The sequence below is a fragment of the Mercenaria mercenaria genome, chromosome 9 (genome assembly GCF_021730395.1).
Source record: "Mercenaria mercenaria strain notata chromosome 9, MADL_Memer_1, whole genome shotgun sequence".
NCBI lineage: Eukaryota > Metazoa > Mollusca > Bivalvia > Venerida > Veneridae > Mercenaria > Mercenaria mercenaria.
Window position 1 is genome coordinate 19,653,908 of NC_069369.1, and position 17,678 is coordinate 19,671,585.

Sequence of the window (17,678 nt, forward strand, 5' to 3'; positions counted from 1 at the left end):
TTGCATGGTTACTTTAAACATTAAGAAAATAGGGTACCATGTATAGTGTTGGTATTTTGCTAACAATTACCCAAAATGTTCATGTTGGTCATTACAAAATTGGCACTGAATCCGCCGAAAACCCCTATGTTTATACATAATTGTGTTGAAAATGAAAAGAATGCGTTCCCATGGAAACACGAGTCCGCGACTATATATTTAAAGCTTATATTAGAAGCTAACGTGCATACGTTAATTATAGATTATGCTGACTTCTACGGATTTTAAATGAAACTACTAATACACTGAAAAGTGTTAAATATCGTATTTTTTCTTCTTTCAAATGAATACATTTGGAGGGTCATGTTCTTCAAACTGGTTAAAAATTGAACTTGAAGGGACAGAGACAAACGAATCTGAGATTTTAGCAGTTAAAACTTCATATTACACGAAATACAAAACGATGCTGCGGTTCAACTAATTTGATTTTACCCTTATAACAAGGTAACCTACCTCCTTAAGTGTATTTTTTGTGACTTTTCTAAAATCAATTGAAGTGAAAATGAGGTAAAATGAGTAAATCTATATGATACATGTACCTAAGTTTGATTTTGTTGAGGTGTTAGTATGTTATCACCAACATATTGCTCTGGGCGTGTGCTTAATTTCAAAATTGTACCATTAAAATAACAAATGGCGGGTTACCTGTTCTGTTCAATATATATTACCTGTTCACTTGAATAAGTGCTTAAGATAACAGTATCAGTGTTAGGGTTTATCCTGACTGACGAGTCAGGTAAAATAGATATTAACAACAGAAACCTACTGTCATATCTTATAGTTTAAATCATCATGACCTTTTGGGGGGCACCTCTGCGTAACAGACTGTTATCAGTTTACCTGTGCATATGCATTTAAAGTTAGTTAGTGGAAAAAGAGATTGAGAGATTATTAAGATTATTATCTTAGCGCGCAAGTAAATAATGCATCCTGAACGTAATAAAACAGAACGTAAATCTTATGTGAACGTAGACGTTGAGAAACCACGGTACGTTCTCTACGGTGTTGAAGACGTTCCATCGCCTCCAGTATGTTTTCTTTTCGGTTTGCAGGTAATTTTTCTTCAGTTTTAAACATATAAAACAGTTTAATAAAATTATTTGGCACTTTGGTATCTCTTTTTAATTTTATAAACCACAGCATGCCTCCGTTGAACAAAATCATTCGGTAATTTGATATTTGCTTTCATAAGATTTCTTTATTGTATAAAGCATTGGTTGTCTGCATGTACTTAACATTACTTCATATTGTTTTTAAAAACATCTTATTCTTTGCAATATTGAATAATATTTCTCAAACGATCGAATGTAATGAAGACTATAGAAACAAACAACGCAATACCGCTTGTATCATTATCGAACTATCAAATATTTTTTATGCTATTAAAAGATCATTTATTTCAAATAATGTAAAACAAGGCAACAAGTATTGGATGATGTTTGAGACTGACTATATTTTCTATTTCTACAGCAAGCTATCATGTGTATAGGAGGAACTATATCCTTGCTCTATCTTATACCAGGGCTTATCTGTGCGGAGGGGAATTACGAACTGACTTCAAAGTTAATGAGTATAACTTTGTTTATGTGTGGAGTGGCGACCATTTTTCAGACACTTTTTGGTATATGGTAAATTGCGACCATCTTAATTAATTCTATTATTATTTTTTTCCTTTGACTGATCTTTAAAAATGACTAAATGAAATGGAGAGAAATCTTAGACAATGCACCTAAAACTAGTTTAAATATGTGTCTCTAGTTACCTCCCCTGTCAGTCATTTAAAATCGGCATAATCGAGGTACTTCAGTCTTCAAGACATGATTATTAACTCGCTAGAGGGCGTGGACGGTAGCATGCATTTACACTACCGTCCAGGAACAGGCTTTTTTGTCGTGTTGAGCGACCTATGGAGTTTCCACTTTTAACGGTGGAAAGAATATTTCTGAATGGCATTTTCTCTGGTCATGCATTTGTGTAATAAGTGATATGTTAGGTAATGATCATTTCGCCGTTCCTGAAGAAATTCACCTACTTACCTACATTATCGATTTGTCTTTTCGTTATTTGTGACCGTCACAGTTTTATTAGGTTACTGATTCGTTCAGTGTCATGTAGCAGTACTGTATAGATGGAAGCAAAACGTTTCAGGCTAATTCTACGTGCATTATCATAATAATATTTGTATTTTTATAAGGAACTAACACTAACATACTGAAATCATTCAGGAAAAACATGATATCTAGATATTTTTATTGTCATGCGCTGTTCTTACATGAACACCCGGGATAAACATCGATGAACAAAGCGAGCACGACTTCACACTGTGCTAAGTGTTCATGCATATATCTAATAGCTGTTTTTCTATAGAACAGCATGCTAAAGTGTTTTTCTATTCACAAGATAAATGTACTACATACAGAAAATTAAAATATTGGTTTTGTTCTTTATACTCTTGAGCTTACAATGTATATTCGGATGTGAATCACCAATGATTACGCCCGTTTTCGGACATGACTGAGTTGAACGTAATATCACACTGAAATGTAATGAAAGTGATGATTACGTCACGCTGGAGGATCTTTAAACATGCATTCAGTCTATAAAATGTTCGAAATGTCTGTAGTAACGTTTGTTCTATTCTGTTCCCTCTTTCACTTCAGGTCAGCGGGTCAAATTTGTACCTAGTGACCCTGACCGTCCAAAATATTTCCTGGAGAAAATACCGGACGATGCAACAACTTTGATTCAAATCTCGGTGTTAACCAAACGTCAAAATTCCGCAAAATGCTCGAACTTAAGTTTCTATATACATTTTTTGTACGTATCAAAATGGAAGTTTGTCTCTCTATTTGTTTTCATTTTTACTGGATAAAAACACGAAATAAAATGTTATTTAACATTTCTTGTACAATACGGTATAATTTTGGTCTCTTACCCATTCGAATCAGTTCATCCGAATGGATTCTCGTCCAAATGTATTATCGTACAGTACTGCACAGAGCAATGTTAAATAACCTAATAGAATAAGCCTTGGTCCCATACTATTTTCCATAGGTATGACCAGTGTTTATGACATTTTATAATATAAACGAATTAAAATGCACAGCGTTGTAGAAAAGGTAAGCAATCTGAAGTTATTCATCTAATATGTCATTCTGTGTGCATTTGACAGTTATATACGAAATGAAAACTTATTTTCAGCTGTGTATGAAATGTATAAAGGTTCACCATGTCAATGTCAACATTATCGTACTTGACTGTATATTAATATGTAAGTCAAGATGAAATGAGCGTGTGCGATAAATCTTAATTTGTCCTTCGTATTGTAGAGAATCATTAATATTAAATTATTCACAGTCACATATTAAATTATCAAACAAGTAGTTTGGATTTCCTTTCCCTAAGTATATATTTCAAAACATTTTTCGGAATGATCTAAGCCCATCGTCGTCAGTCGTCAATTTTTTCCTTCAGACGAAAGAATTAATAAGCATGTTTTTAATGCTTTGGGTTATTCTCTCAACTAAATTTTCATGTTCTAAGAGTGGCCTTTCAGTGCTGTTAAACAGTAATTCCATGCAGAGCGATGACAGACATGTCAACTTAAAGGGAAAGGTTTGCACTACCAAGAACTTTATGTACCACCGGAGTAATGTTTTGTGTTATGCTTTGATCCTTTTGTGATATATTTTGTCATATTCAAAACTGCCCTTTCGTGCAAATTTACACATTTCAAGATTTGTTGCACAGTTTATTTTCACTGCACCCAATCTATTGAAAATGAGAAGCATGTTGTATCAGACTGTCCGGTTTATAAGGATTTATGATATGTAATGTTTCAATATATTCTGTAACACAATGAACAGTTTGTATTATAAGATAAAATATGTTCAATAATGACTCACTCTGCATCATTACAAACATAAAAACAGTTTCATTTACACATAAAATAATCATACAAACATTTCGTTAAAGAAGTATGAGAGACTATTATGCAATTTACAATAAAATCTCCATCCCAAATCTATTGCATGATATGTAGATACGACACATTATATACATATACATGCCTTTAGCCTTTTGAAACAGAAATAGTGTCCGCACTGTAATATAGTGGTTAACATCTGAAAATGGTATTTATAGAATGTATATTAGATTTACAAATTTAAAAGACTTCTGACTGATGCTAAACTAAACTGTAGTGAAAACAAACATTAACCTTTAGCCTGCTGGCGGCAAGTGATTCTGCCTATGCGACCAGTGCAGACCAAGATCAGCCTGCAAGTTCGTAGTCTGCACTGTTCGCTATTTAGTCAGTAAATTTTTAGTGACCACCCCTTTGAATAATAAGTGGTACTGTCCAAATTGAATGATGGACCAGTCCATTTTAGAAATTTAGCAGGGTAAAGGTTATAAAAACAAACTGAAACAGTTTGAAGAGATTAAAAAACGAGCATTATTGTTCAATTATTTAAAAATGATCTAAAATATTATCAGAGTAGACGGGTTAGCATACGATCCTTAAATTAGTATACAGACACCACTAGACATACGTGATGATACGGTATAATTATAATGTTCCCAAATACATCGTATCTTATTCAACCATACAGTAATATTAAAAACATTAAACCAGGTTTTGCCAATGAAAATACAATGTCTGTGTTTCACAATAATACCCTACGTTATCAGTATCAGTATATTACTTACATAAATTCAGCTGCTTGAATGGAACTATACAACGAACAATGTAATAGAACTTCCTCAACATAATTTCTACAGGGAAAACAAGGTTATTCCTCCATAGGTAGACCATAGTGTTCTAGCTCAAAACCAGTTTTAGCAATGCCACTTTTAAACTTAGCCAGAGCACCCCTGTATGATCTATTAAAGATTTTTGTACAATATTGTTTTAATGTAATAATGTTCAGCATCAAAAGTTTGCTTGAATGTTTTGTATAATCTAAGCTTATTTCTTCTCATTCCATTCCATGCAGTATCACGGCTTAGCCTAATATTTCTACTCCAAACCTGAATATAACCATCAAGCATTTAAGTATCATGTAACTAAATACATCAACATATTGAGCTTGACGTTGTGTTTTAGTATTATATAAATATTGCGTTCCTATGTTCACATCCATATATATGAATACCAACCGAGATTTATATTCATATTTCGAGGGTGAATATGTTTTGTATTACCCTCTTAGAAATGCAACATTTAATTTACTATACGGAAAACATACAGAGGTAAAATCATTTACTGGAAAACCAACAAAATGGCTTTAATGATTTATTGAAATAAACATTAAAAAGTATATTAATAACGGCAAAAGAATAAAGACAGTCTACTAGATAGCACTCCGAAAGTTTGGCGATTTTTTCAAGCAATATGACTAGTTTAGTCGAAACGTTATGTACTTTTTCAACGTTGGGACAGTCGAAACTGCGAGCAGTACCGTTCGGAAAGCGGTGATAACTTACTTATTCTTAAACGAACTATTTAAGTTTGAGCACTCATTTTCTCAGATCATTTCTTATCCAATGGTCATAGTTTCAATTCAAAATTGATATATGGGGAGTAAATCAGTACAAACAAAAAATCGACAGGGTTCACACATGCATGAAAACTAGAAAAAAATTATTCCTATAATATAATTATATATATATATATATATATATATATATATATATATATATATATATATATATATATATATATAGATATATATATGTACCTCGTCAAATTGATCGTTGCAGTCTTTTAACAAATGCAAAAATATCATATCACCCAACGGGAGATATGAAAAATAATATCACATGCGCAGAAAACCACAATAGCGCTGTTGCGCATGTGATATGAAATTACGGATAAAACAGCTTTTTTTGAATACAGTATTGACATCAAACCAGTCTGTATTGAAATGATTACAAAACGTTCTGAAAGAGTGACTTAATAGTATCAATTAATGTTATATGACGACATTAAAGATACTGTCTGTAATCTTTTGGTCATACAATTGTAAGGTGATAACATGATGATCTGCCGTGAAATTTTAGTTAGAAAAAGGAGATTTTTTGCTCTTCTTTAATATTAGTTTTGACGTGTACAGTCTAAGAACGTAAATATGTAATACATTTTCTACTTAAATATGCACAACGTGGGCTATGTTTTATAAAGTTTTGAACAAAGAGAATGACAATAACAGTGTCTCGTACTCCTAATATAAGAAAGTAAATATGTAATACGTCTGACTACTTTAGTATGTAATGCAATGTTTTAAACATAGCAGATGTAAACAACGGTCTCTCATATTTCTTTTAGAAGAAAGTTGTCTTTGTTTTTATGTCAATAACGTATAGAGTATACATCATGGAAAGTGAGAATTAATAAATTATCTGATCTCTTATTTTATCTTATCTTTTCAGACTTGGTATAGTGCAAGGAGGTTCTAATTTGTTTCTTTTACCGATCATTGCAATGATGGCTGCAGACGAATGGAAATGTCCGAAACATAGGTACAATAAACGTTTTACTGTATTCAAATAATTATCATTCCTGTTGTGAACTTTTATATATAAGAACTGTCATGAATATAACAACATTCGTAAACCACCAGAAATGCCACTTTTGCTCTGTCAAGTTCGTTTTTTATTATAAGATGATGACAGTTGGAATGCCACGCACACTGAAGCAGACCAAGAAGAACTTTGGGAAAGTAGAATGAGAGAAGTAAACCCTATATATAATAATAACCTTACTAGTATTTGATTTTAGAAAATTGTTTTTAAATACAACTCTATACTAATAGTCTTGTAAACAATTATATTGAAAATGATGTAACGTTTAAAAGCAAACATAAACTGCATGTTGTAACGAAGCTTGCATATATATTTTGATAGAAACTAGTAATTCAGTTTACTCCAATGGCCATTACAGATCCAGGGAAATCTTATTGTTGCCTCTATAACTCAAGTTGTGCTTGGTTGTACTGGAGTAATTGGCATCCTAATGAAGTTTGTCGGACCTTTAACTATCGCACCAACAATAGCCATGATTGGTCACATCCTTATCGGTGTTTTGATAAAGCTATGTAATCAGCACTGGGGTGTAGCATTTTTGTAAGTGCAACTTTTCCCTGATAACATTGTAAATTATATGGTACAAATATTTCTTATAACAGAATTACTTTCACTGGCTTATTAGGATTTAAAATGTATTATCTTTTACTCAACAAAGAAGTTGAATAATCAGCATGCAGAAATTTGCTCTATATCTATTTCCTGAAAATAGAATACCGCTATGCAGTATTTATAACAATCCTATGTAGATCTAGATTGTTGATAAAAATTAAACTGCGAAAAACGTATAAAGTTTCAACAATAGACAAAAATGATACCGAGATACTATCCATATTTCCTTTTATTATATACCTATATAAGTTCTGTCAAAATACGGCTTGTATTTCACAAGTAAATACGAACAGGCAGAAAAACTCCGTATTGTGCCTCCTATTTAATTTACATGACCGGACACAATTGTATAAATGGCGCACACAAAAACTGCATTCAGTTCTATTTTAACATTGATAAACCATGTAGATTTCGTTCGATAATAACAAAACAACAAACAAAAAGGTGGAGATATTTATTAAAAGGGTCATTATGACAGTAGCTAGACCTCGGATTTTGTACTAGGCTCTCGTGGATTTTGCCAAGTTGGATCACACTCAGCGGTCCCAGATCAAGCCACTATTATTATAACCCTAACATCTTGTATCTATGGCAAAAATACGTTAAATACAGTTAGATATAAGAGTTTAAAATGTATGTATTTTACATTTATATTATTTTTACATTTTGTCCTACCAAATATGATTAACTAAACTATTATTAATTGATTAACTAAATATGGTAAAGCGAACAGCAAGATGTTACCGTACCCGAAATGTCTGCAATAGCTATTATACAAATAGTAAAACTATATATTCAATATATATTGTTCGATCTTCATACAGCTTTTCACCTCGTTTTATGTTTCTGAATTATTATAAATCCCCGTCTTTTCAAACCACATCATGTTTGTACAACATAATGATTTTTGTTCAACAATTGTTTACGTTTTATCAATTATATAGCAATACACACCTGACGCAAAATTTCTTACAGAGCTGTAAAGCTCACTCTGCTAGCGATTTCTTGCAGGTCGATGGGGCTCACACTGTTATTCAGCGCCTACCTTGCTAATATAAAACCACCATTTCCGGCATGGACCGTGCAAAGACGTTTTCACATTGTCAAATTCCCAGTATTTCAACTGTTTTCTGTATGTATAAGTTAGTACTTAATTAAAGGACAAAGGAAACAATACAAGTTTAATCTAAATTAGACACAATGGCTTTTCAGTGCTGATTCCATATAAGCAAGTTGACGTTTAAAACTATCATACTTCGTTTTTGCTGTGACAGCGATGAATATTGATCTTTTATCAAGTACCTTTTTATTTGCTGGACACCGGGTTTTAGTAGTAATTCAAATCAGTAAATCTTATGATTCTGTACTAATACTTTACTGTTATCTAATTGAAAATTACTCCACACAACTCAACGATACATGGCGAATGACTTCATACGAATTCGCCCAGTGATTTATGGTACTGTGATATATCTACTGAACTAGCTGACTGGTCAGTCTAAATTGTCATTGTAAGACCAAAGACACAGCAGACAATTACTTCATAATATTCGCTCTTCCATTTTGCAGGTAATACTTAGTCTAGGTGTTGGTTGGTTCTTCTGCTTTATTCTTACCGCCTCTGAGGTGTTTCCCAACAACTCCACGGATCCTAATTATTTGGTGAGGACAGACGCCAAACTAGATGCTGTAGAGAGGGCTCCTTGGTTGCATTTTCCATATCCTTGTATGTATTTTAACTATAAAGACATCTACAAAAAGTACATTAGATAAGTAATTTAGAATCTGTATTTTTGTCATTATAGGGATTTGCCCCGTAATATTTGGAATTAGTATTCATTCGTTATTTAATAGTTCAGTTCGGAATCCATTATTAAATCATGTTAGGAATAAACCGCCTTTCATCTAGGGTGAAATGTGGTGGAGATAAGTGTTTCGACTTTATTACAACAGGGTTACTGTTATTATAAGCTACGGAAAGCTTTCAGTAAATTTTACTATAGATCGTCCAAACTGTTAGAGAAATATAATACTAACCTAAAAACACTTTAAAACTTGGATTACACACCCGGAATACTATGGAGATGTAGTTTATAAAATTCGGAAAATTAAACATAGTCTTTATTTTAATCAGATATTTGTAAAATGTGTTAAAAAGTTTATAAAAAAGACGATACGATGCAAAAAATCGTGAAGCACAGTCCATGTTTGGTGAGTGACCCCTCTGCAGTTAATCGCTAAGCTTTCCTATTTGATGGTGCGATGACTATAAAGCTTAAGACTCAATGATGCTCTTCTCTTAAATCCTACATAAAACGGACGGAGGGAGTGGAATTTTCTCTTGCAGCTTTCTTAGTGTTGCCCTTAAAATTTAGGCTCTAGGTGCTCTAACTTCAGACAAGTTATTGAGTACATTGGTGTAATTATACCTTAGATTTACCTTAAGTTTTTGTTTAACTAATGTTAGAGCCTTTCTTAGCGGGGATTTTATTTACATTGTGTTGTCTAACTTTTTGAAAATAACGTAAGTGCGTGATTGGCATGCCCTAAACGCGTTTAACCCCCCAGTTTCCTTTATATATGTCACTGACTGTTCGAAGGCGGTGCCCCTATTTTCAACTTGTTTTATGTCTCTCGTATTTTGTGTTGCGTGTGTGGTCTTGTTTGTTCTTGGCGTTTTGTTGGCATTGTGTTGTCGGACTTGTTAGGAATAGAGTAAGTGCGAGGCTTCCATGCCTTAAACGCGTTTAAACCCCCAGTTGCCTTTATGTAGGTTACTGACCATTCCAAGGCGGTGCCCCTATTTTCAACTTGTTTTCTGTCTGTCTTGTATTTTGTGTTGCATAATAACTATGTTGTCTTGTTTGTTGTTAAGAGATTCTTTCCTCTTTCTCCTCACTCCCCATATTGCCCCATCCTTTCCACATGCAATTGCGCTCCCTTGTTTTTGGCATCCCCACCCCACGCCCCCACCCAACTTTAGTATTAATAAGTTATCGCGTCCACTTTAATTTTGGCTGCCGGAATCCTTAGGCGGTGCCCGATTGTTGTTTTTCCTGCTTATATGCGCGCTTGTGTGTCTTGGACGGTGCTCTTCAGTGTTGATATATCTTACGAGTCTGTTTATCTATGTTAGTGTGTGTGTGTCTTTGGTACATGGATGTCTGCGCTACTGTGGTTTACGTTGTAGTGTAACTGTAATTAAAGAACGTAGCATTCCCTTTGTATATTCATCTTTGTTCTAATTTCCCCTTCAATTCCCTCTCCCACGCACCTTTCTACCCCATCCCGTTCCACACCCTCTACCTATATTTTGCATAAAATTAAAATGTGCTTGTTGGATTTTTATAAAAAAAAATGTTTGTTTTGGGTTTAACCCCGTTTTCCAACAGTATTTAACTCATGTAATGACGGGCAATTAACCTAACCAGTGTTTCTGGATTATGTACCAGTACAAACCCTTTCTCCGCAAGTAACTGCCAATTCACTTCCCAACATAAATAATCAGAGGTGGAGGACGAATGATATCAGACACAATGTCTTTTATCAAATCGTCACGGAGAACATACGCCCCGTCCGGTGATCGAACTTGCGACCCCGCGATCCTTAGACCAACTCTTTCCGTACTGAGCTAAGCGGGCGGGCTTGTTGGAGTTTTGAAGCAACCCGTCTGCAATATTTTTCCGTTACAACTTCTTTTTGTTGTGGGCCTACTTTGCGAATGCGTGGCTCTGAGGCTGTGCTTCCGAGAAATCTACCCTTACCTATTATCTTTTATATTTGCATTGTTTCCTAAACTTGAAAAACATCTGGAGATACAAGAAATGATTTTAATTGAAGAAAATAACATCAACTTTAACAAATGATAACATGTATAAGTTTTATCAAAATGACTTTTAATGTCGTAATGCATAATGTGAGTAAAATATTAAATTTTTGTACACCTCTTTTTATACAAGATCTCGCATCGCTGAAATAACATAAGCATATGAAGTGAAATGACTTCTGATAATTTGTGGTTTATCTGTTTGGGTACTTCTTTGAATAACAAACTGACTTCTTTGAGAGAATGAACCAAACTTCAAAACTATTGCTACTATCAATGTGTTTTTCAGACCAGTTCGGTACACCGACAGTTAGTTCTGTAGGTTATGTTGGATTCTTGGTGGTCACTTTGGTCTCAGTTCTAGAATCAGTGTGTGATTATCATGCTGCCGCCCGGATGACAGGAGCCTCGCCCCCACCTGCTCACGCTGTCAACCGTGGTATAGCTATGGAAGGTATTGCGAGTATCGTTTCGGGTATGGTAGGGGGCAGGACATGGTACTACTTCCTACAGTCACAACATAGGTGCTATTGGAATTACTAAGGTAATACTATTTGTCAAACTAGTATTTCGTTTTCTTTCTTATTTCAGAAAGAAATTAATTGAAGTTTTGTAGGAAGGCTTATAAAATCGCTTTTTACATTTTAAAGGTTGCAAGCCGGGCGGTATTTCTAACAGCAGGGATAATCCTTGTTGCTAGCGGTGTGGTTGGGAAGTTTGGGGCCGTTCTTACTATAATACCAGATCCAGTTGTTGGCGGAGTATTGACTGTGTTGATCGGTATGATAATGGGTTCTGGTTTATCAGCATTGACATTTGTAGAGCTGGACTCGACAAGAAACCTTACAGTGCTGGGGTCGTCACTCATTATAGCTTTGATGATGCCTGACGTTTTTAAAGATCCGGAACTTGCTGCTAAATTTACTACAGGTATATAAGTGCAAGTCATTTTTTCTGAGTATAGTCTGTTCATAAAATGAGAACAATATTACATTTGTTTGTTAGCAAAATGTGTATGTTCAAGAAATGCTTTTCCAATCAGAACATTTTATTGGCAATGTTTTATCGAACTTTCATGTATAACGCGTGCTGTATTCAGAGTAAAATTGTAGGTTTAGCTAGTTACTAAAGCTTTCAAACGCCAGTTCCCCTTGTATTATTTACTAATCGTTCCAAAGAGTGTCCCTTTAAACCTGCCTTCTATTCTGTTATGTCTGTCGCCGTATATGTGAATCACTTTTACATTAGTTACATTAGTATCAGTTTATAATATATCTTGTGATTATTATCTGAAGCGAAATTACTAACATTTAGCATAGTGTCACTTGCGGAATGCCTGTTTTGCATGTGTAGCACTGGTGACTTGCGGAATTGCCTGTTTTGCCATGGTAGCACTGCTTGACTTGCGGGAAGCGTGTAGCACTGGTTGACTTGCGGGAATCGCCTGTTTTGCCATGTGTAGCACTGGTTGACTTGCGGGAATTGCCTGTTTTGCCATGTGTAGCACTGCTTGACTTGCGGGAAGCGTGTAGCACTGGTTGACTTGCGGGAATCGCCTGTTTTGCCATGTGTAGCACTGGTTGACTTGCGGGGGAATGTGACTGTTTTTGCCATGTGTAAGCAACTGGCTTGACTTGCGGAAGCGTGTAGCACTGGTTGACTTGTGTGAATTGCCTGTTTTGCCATGTGTAGCACTGGTTGACTTGCGGGAATGGCCTGTTTTGCCATGTGTAGCACTGGTTGACTTGCGAGAATTGCCTTTTTAACCATGTGTAGCACTGGTTGACTTGTGCGAATCGTGCAGCACTGGTTGACTTGAGGAAATCGCCTGTTTTGCCATGTGTAGCTCTGATCATGACTTTCGGGAATCGCCTGTTTTGTCATGTGTAGCACTGGGTGACTTGCGGGAATCGTGTAGCACTGGTTGACATGCAAGAATCACCTGTTTTGCCATGTGTAGCACTAGTTGACTTGCAGGAATCGCCTGTTTTGCCATGTGTAGCACTGGTTGTATATGCTTTGCACAGTACTACAAGCTATTCTTATGTTATTTGTTTGTTCCTTCAGGATATTCAAATATAGACCAAATTATTAGGCTTCTCTTCGGTACTTCCATGTTTGTTGGTGGGTTTGTTGGTTGTGTATTGGATAATACTGTGCCTGGTAAGAAGTAGCTTCATTAGATTTAGAAATGTTCATACCATTGACTTATGATATTTTCAATTTTGTAGTGTTGTTCGCGTATTGAGCAATATAAATTGTATACATTTATTTTATGCGAAATACCCCAATAGATATAAGTATGCGGTTTTCACCTGGTGAGATCTATGTTCTCCGTGACGATTCGAATAAAGACATTGTTTCTGAAGTCATTTTGTCCCCCACCTCTGATTTACGTGAAGTTGGCAGTTACTTGCGGAAAACAAGCAAGTACTAGTAAAGAATCCACAAACACCGGTTAGGTTATCTGGCCTCCCCTACTAAACTGATATATTTTGGAAAACGGCGCTAGACCCAAAACAAACAAACAAACAAATATTCGTTTTCATCGAAGCGGTTCTACAAGGAAAATGTCTCAAAACTATAATGATATTAGTAACGGTTTAGATTCGCACAATAATAAACCAGAAAGCATTGCTTTACATCATTTATGAAGAAAATCTAGAATTTATTAATCCGTCATACGGAAATGTAAACCATGGAAATATTATTATTTTTCTAAAAATTAGATAATATATTATAATAACAAAAATGTTCTGATATATTCCATATGTCACTAAATCAATTCTTTTTAATCAATGGCTGATATCTTCAAAGGAAGCATACGGATACATGTTGAATATTTTTATTTGACCATATGATAAAATATAATATATAAGTTTAAAGCTTTGAAAAATGTCGTTGAAATACAGCTTTTTTATTGTAGATATTTTTCCATGCGTGAATATACAATTTTATTATATACCTATATAAATTCTGTAAAAAATCTGCTTGTATTTCACAATTAAATATGAACAGACAGCCACAAATTCCGTATTGTACCTTTTAAATTCCGTATTGTACCTTCCGTATTGTATGCTGCCGGACTATTGTCATTAATATGCATGACCCGACACATTTCTATAAAAAGCGCACATAAAAACTTCACTATGTTCCATTTAATTTCGATAAACATTGAAGATTTTGTTCAAGACAAAACAAGAATCAAAATGGTAAAGGTACATAATAAAAGGGTCATTATAACAGTAGCTAGATCTGGGACTTTGTATTCGGCTCGAGTGGATTTTGCAAGGTCGGATCACACTCGGCGCTTGCGCGCCTCGTGAGATCCGATCTGGCAAAATCCACTCGAGCCGAATACTGCATCCCAGATCAAGCTACTGTTATAATAACCCTATTATATATAGAATCTGAATTTAGTCAGCATACCCCTAAGTTTTGTAATCAATTGTTACATTGCAGAAAATACTTTCTAAACGTGCATAATTACTTTGTTGAAACGTGCTAGTGTTACCAGTACTATCAATTGGTTCATTTTCAATATCTAAAAACGCTATTTCAAAACACTGAACACAATATTACTGAATAATTGCTTTACTATTCACAAATCATTTCAACAATGACTATTTCTAATTAAATCGTAGGAACAGATAAAGAAAGGGGACTTCTTTCATGGAGAAAAAATTTACAAGAAGATTCCGAGAATATAGATCCAAATTATTCTGGGGATATTTATAGGTATCCGTTTGCTACAAAGTTTATACAACGAGTCAAGTGCTGCTCATACATACCCGTGTCTCCAACTTTTGACAAGGAAATTACATGTACATGTTGTCGTTCAGATAGTAAAGAGAACACATCAGCAAACGGTGGATATGAGGATCAAGTTGCATTAGAGGACGACGCAGGGATTTCCATGAATTTGAATTCTGTGGTCGAAAAGGAAACATTGAAAAAAATGTAGCTATGTTCTTCTCAGCTAACGTATCACAGACTATAAGTTAGTAAAAAATAGCCAACACAGTTGGACTTTTAACAATATAATATAAACTTTTTTCCAGGATTTTAAATTTTATTAGTTAACAACAATGACAATGAAAATTTATTTTATTGATGTTGGTCACAAATAGCATAATCGGAACCAAACATACTTATTGTGCACAACATATGTACAATGGCCCAATGTTAAGTTTGTTTTTTGTTACCAAATGCTTCTATTGACACACTTGTATACAATCACGCAATATGTTAATATAACTGCGTGCTTTGTATAATTTTCTGACACAGGAAGTCTAGTTAAAATATACAAGTCTTAAGGTATCATGCTTAGATGGAGCTTACATAAAGATATTCATAGATATATGTATTTTTATACTATAACCTGTTACTATTAATTCTTTTGCAACAATATATACATGTATATAAATTCTCATTTTATTCAATACAAATTACTAATTTTACCGTAGTCGTTTTGCTGTTTTAGTCTACATCTTTTATCTACAACTAACACTGAACTGGTAGTATAACTGGGAGGGAGAATATTTTTTAATATCAAATAATACTGATATAATGTAACTGCCGCCGTGGCATACAATGATAACAGCAGTGTTGTAGTGTTTGGTCTGAGTTAGTGACTCGCAACTATATAATGGGCACTTCCCATTGTCCAGATTTTTGTATCTGCATTCTGGAATAGAATGGTCAAGTAAAATATGGATAAGATACTTTTCTGTGAAGTAAAGGGTTACATCAGTATAATAAAACATTGTTTGAAAGTAGTGAAATATACTTAGTGCCAGGTGTAGAAATGCAAACGCACTTGTATAAAGTATAACTAAATGGAAACTGTTTTCTGAGATAATGCTTTGACAAAGATAAATGCGCATGAGTTTATGCATAGAAAATTTGTCTACAGGTAATACCAACATCCATAAGCAATGTTCAAACAATACAAGCTTCAGTCTAGATATTCTTGTTTTGCTGAGTGTGTGATATCACCACACTAGTTAATAGTGTAAACTAACATTACAGTACAGAACGGAACCGACTTAGTCAAATTAATCAGATATTAGCAGACTTTATAAAAAGAGCAAACTGAAAGCATAAATAAGTTCATGATGGTCAGGCAATGAAATCAGGAAATTGGAAACTTGTATAGGATTGACAATAAAACTACAGTGTACCTGGTTTGGGGCAGCACTGGTACTTGTGGGCAGAGGATATGCAAATGACTGTTATTTCTTTTGGTTCCTGTGTAGACCGTACATCTTGATCAAAATCAGCATCTTTGATACAATCTTCATCTCTGAGCTCAAACATCAGAGGTCCTGGTGGCAGAAACTAGACAGGAAAAATGTTGATTAATGTACAATTGAATAATTCCTGATGTAATAACATACTGGTGTGAATATAGTCTTTCTTGAAGTGTGAAATTATAAGGGCAAGTGACTTAAAAAAATATTTTGCAGAATGTTATACTTCACAGTGTGACCTGACTAAAATATAAGGCTATAAAGCTTTAAATATAGGGCATGACACCCAAAACATTCATATGTGAAAATATTTAAACTGAGTGAAAATCGCAGGCATTGGTATATTTTGTTGATGTAAGACAAGTATTGCAAGAGTATTTAAGAATAATCTGTTCTGATTTTTTTTTTGTCATAAAATTTTATGAATAAATCTGAAGACAAGCTAATAATAGGTCTTTGTGATGATTTTTTTGGAAAATGAAGGTTTACTGGAAAAAAAGGGGACAAAATCATTTTCAGTGAAATTATCGGTGAGAGGTGAGAATGAATACTTACTTCAACTTTAGATGTTTTTTAGTCGAAAATGTTGAACTTTCTTTCCATCGGTATGCATCTTTGATGCTGATTCTATCACCAGCCTCATAATTTTTCAGTGCGTCATCCGCAAAAAGCGCCATTTTTACAGTTTGTGCCTTTTCACTGTCCTCTAGCCCTAGAAACCTGATCGGCATTACCTGTCGGCGCTGAATATTTAACAGGAGACACACCAGAGATTATGACAGTTCTCAACTGCAGGAAAGCAACAACCATCTTTAAAAGGAATGACTTGCCAACTCCTGCACCACCTGTTATAAAGAGTCTTAATGGGGTTTCTGTATAAGACTCAAAATGATTCTTTACAACAATCAAAGCATTTTTAGACAGGAAGGTAACCTTAGCAACTGAACTTGGAATTTACCATTTGTCATGAGACATGCAGACATCAGGGTGGTAGTGCGCTGAAATCAGATCTTCTTCAGAAATGGACTTATTTATGAAAATATTAGATGCTACTGGTTGAGACGTTCCACAAACATCAATTGCAACATGAACATCATTTGCAATGTTTCGATCCAGCAAGCCGTATGCGACGGATACTGGTTTCCACCTGCATTAAGAAAGAGTTGTGAAGCTGCATAGTAAAATCTAACAATGCATGTTTAGCCATTGGCTGATAGTAGTTACCAACTTTTTCAGTTTCATTCCTGTGCAGCAAGAAAAGCATTAACAGGGAAAAGTAGTAATCGTCATTGGATATAGAATGAGTAGAAAATCGTAAAACAACTGAGGAAATGCGTATCCTCAGCCATATGTTGTATGTTGGT

At 34.5% G+C, this 17,678-nt stretch overlaps 1 pseudogene; it reads left to right on the forward strand.

The window, feature by feature from the left end:
• Positions 1-929: 929 nt before the first annotated feature.
• LOC123546011 (solute carrier family 23 member 1-like) overlaps positions 930-17,678 on the forward strand; it is a 54,690-nt pseudogene continuing 37,941 nt past the window's right edge.